Source organism: Octopus bimaculoides, chromosome 20 (assembly GCF_046866305.1).
Source record: "Octopus bimaculoides isolate indiv1 chromosome 20, ASM4686630v1, whole genome shotgun sequence".
NCBI classification, from domain to species: domain Eukaryota; kingdom Metazoa; phylum Mollusca; class Cephalopoda; order Octopoda; family Octopodidae; genus Octopus; species Octopus bimaculoides.
In genome coordinates this window covers 35,476,148-35,479,871 of record NC_142947.1, presented here as the reverse complement: position 1 = coordinate 35,479,871, position 3,724 = coordinate 35,476,148, and the positions used below count along the sequence as shown (strand labels likewise).

Genomic DNA, 3,724 nt, shown 5'->3' with positions numbered 1-3,724 from the left:
GTACTCTCTTGGTTTGAAGGTAGCTAACTCTTATGGGCTTTTTTTTATTTATTTTTTTTTTTTTTGTCTTTCACTGGTTTCAGTCATTGGATAGCTGCCATCTTGAGGAAGTGGGTTGTGCCACCTTCACAAAGTAAAAGTGGTGCTCCAGCATGGCCACTGTCAAATGTACTTTAGAGCTTATCTTACTGAAACTAGAGTTGGATCTAAGGAAAGTCTCATCCTGTTGTAAAGGGAGGCAACTGACGAAATCACAGTACCACAAGGTTTTTTTGTTTGAGGCCCCGATTTTGCTGTCTCATGCCAATACACACACACACACACACACACACACAGAAATACACACATGCACATGTTATATTAAAATTAATCAGATCAATGAAGTAAAATATATTTCATTGAACATTTTGTTTTTAATAAAACATTAACACTCAAACCAAGTACACTTGCATTTGTAATTCTACAAGGCCTGACTTATCTATAAACATCTCTATAAATCTTTCTATCAAGCTATGTTGACTCATAAGAGCTGGTTTCTTGGTTTCCATGGCATATAAATTCCCCACCTAGATGAGACGCCAGTCTGTCACAGGATTACTCATTTTTGCTGGCTGAGTGGACTGGAGCAATGTGAAATGAAGTGTTTTGCTCAAGAACACAATGCATTGCCCAGTTCAGGAATCAAAACTGCAATCATGCGATCATGAGTCCAACACCCTAACCACTAAGCCACATGCCTCCATGTTAATCATAGTCTCTGCACTCCAGTGATTATACAGGCTCAGTGTACCTTCCTATTGGCACCTGCATACAGCTAAGTAGACTGGGTCATAGTGAGTTGAGTGTTTTCACCTGTGATAAACAATACATTGACCATTTTCCTGTTAACTAACTTTACTACCTTGACCAGAGAAACACCTGTGACCGTGCAAATTGATGACTTTTTGACCTGTAAGTGAATATCTTACTGCCCTGGCTAGTGACAAAATGCATATATTTGACCTTTTGACTGATAAATCAACATCCTACAGTCTTCAGAGTAAGCTGGAAGAATCGTTAGCACTTTGGATGAAATGCTCGGCAGCATTTCTTCCAGCTCTTTACATTCGAAGTTCAAATAGTTTATGTTCCCTGTCAAGAATATGTTTTGTAGCTCTACATTTTCAAAGATATGTAGCTACAAACTCGTACACGCACACAGACATATATACAACAGGCTTCCATACAGTTTCCATCTACCAATTTCACTCACAGGGCATTCATCAGTCCATGGCTATAGTCGAACATACTTACATAAGGTTCCATGCAATGGAACTGAACTCGAAACCATTTGATTGTAAAGCAACCTTCTCACTCACATAGCACTAGGAAGGGCATCCAGCCATAGAAACCATGTCAAACCAGACTGGAGTCTGTAGCAGCTTCCTAGCTTGCCAGCTCTGGTCAAATTGTCCAACCCATGCCAGCATGGAGAATGGACATTAAATGATGGAGATGATGATGAACAACCATGTCTGCAACTATATGCAAAAGTAAACTAACGATTTCTAACACAGTCACAAGATTATAAATATTGCAGGAGACATTTGCCCCACAGAAACAGCCAGTTCTATTTCTGCAAGTATAGGGCATTTGATAGAATCCAAACCTGGAGAGTATGATACAGATGACAGGTTGTTGCCCATAAGGCATATTTCCCAGTCTCCATGTCACTGATGGATTCAAAAAGATAGGATGGTCTTATAAGGGTGTCCACAAAGTCTGGGTACATGGAGGAAATAAAATCATAACATAAAGTATGTGTTAATCCCCATGTACCCAGACTTTGTGGACACCCTGTAGAAAAAGACAAGATGGTCATAGCTAGAATACCTTTGATTATAGATCTAATCCATCAGCTTAACCTAGGGTTAAACAATAAGAACTAAAATAATGAAATAACGCATGAGGTGTGGTTAGCTTAACGTCCATAAATTTCGTTATCTAAAACCTCACCTGACATAGCTGATCACAATCTTTTGCTTACAGATATAAAAAAAAAAAAACTTGTTTTGTTTTTATTGTCTTTTTATTATAAGAGGTTTCATTAACCCTAGTGACATTTAAACTGCAAAATGTTTGAAGTGGAACTAATTAAGTGAGGTGCAACTGAACTTGTCAGCTCACCTGCTCTGAAGTGGGTTGAGGATGTTTGAGGGAAGACATTAACTTCCAAAACTGTGGCATTGACATCAATCAAGTAGATATGTAACATATATATATATATATATATATATATATATATATATATATATATATATTACAGATGTATATATAAATATATGTATATATAAATACTTTCCTATATGAAATTAGCATGCTAATCTAATGCATCTCACTCAGAGTGGGGAGGGTTTTCTCCCCTGTCAATACAAAGAGTCCATGTGCTTTTGTGGTTAATGAGTCTATGACTCCTATTTCTAGCAATGCTGGTGCTCACTGCACCCTTGTCATTCTTAGTGACAGTGAATTATTTCCTTATTGGTTTTAAATTGCTGCTAGCCACCTTGATTATATATACACACACACACACACACATATATATATATATATGTATATATATATATATATATATATATAATTTTAAGTTTTTAACTTTACAACTTGTGTCTCTTTACAATTTAACATTTTTTAATTACAGATTGCTCAACAATGTCCCTTGGGTGGCGACCACCACAGACTGTCGGTTGGCCCACAACAGGTCCTACGTGGGTATGACGGCACACTGGCTAGATCCCAAGACCCACACAAGACAACATGTCATCCTGGCCTGATCACAGCTCAGAGGACAATCACACCTTTGATGTTCTTGCCCAGGCCATGGTGGACATCCATTACAAGTTCCGTCTGCAAGACAAGGTGACCAGGATGACAACGGATAATGGCAAAAACTTTGTTATGGCATTTATGCAGTTTGGTACAGAAGTTGAACTCTTGCCATGCATTCCTGAGGCTGCTGCCAATCCAAACATGGAGGGCGTTGAAGATGTGGACCTGGACATGGATTTCGAGGCTGGAGATGTAGACAAAATTGAGTACATCTCTGTTGATGCTATCCTTGATGAGGCCAGTGGCCTGTGCCTAAACCTGCCAGTGCACAGCCCATACCTTCAACTTGGTAGCCAGTGTGGATGCTAACAAGGCTCTTGACAGTCCTTTGTTCAAATCAGCCTGCAGGAAGGCCATGTTCAAAGCACAGTGGCTGTAGAATCTGCAGAGCTGCAGCACAGTGGGAGCATACAGTATTCTGGATGCATTGAAGAAGAGGCTGGCAGTCCCCAACACTACCAGATGGAACTCTGTCTATGACTCTGTTGCTGTCCTCAACAACCTACTGACGAAGAATAGGGGAGCTGTCTACAAGGTGATGACACAGCTGAAGCTGCAGGCCTTGACTGATTCTGAATTTGGCTTCCTGACAGAGTATGCCCAGGTGATATCTAATGTTGCCAAAGCCTTTGATAAAATCCAGGGAGTGGACTAGGCTTATCTTGGGAGCCTTCTGTCAACTGTCATAAAGTTGAAGGAGGCCAAGTTCAAACATTTCCTGTACTGCAGTCCGCTTGTAGACATGACACTGGCAGACCACGAAAAGGTTTGGGCTCCTCCTAGAAGACCTGGAGTACCAGCTGGCTGCTGCCTACCACCCCAAGTTTCGCTTGTTCAGGCTGGAGCAGTATAATAA

The 3,724-nt window shown here is 40.3% G+C and overlaps 1 pseudogene; it reads left to right on the top strand.

The window, feature by feature from the left end:
• The first annotated feature begins 2,859 nt into the window (after positions 1–2,859).
• Positions 2,860–3,523, top strand: LOC149131675 (uncharacterized; annotated as a pseudogene).
• The last annotated feature ends 201 nt before the right edge of the window (positions 3,524–3,724 follow it).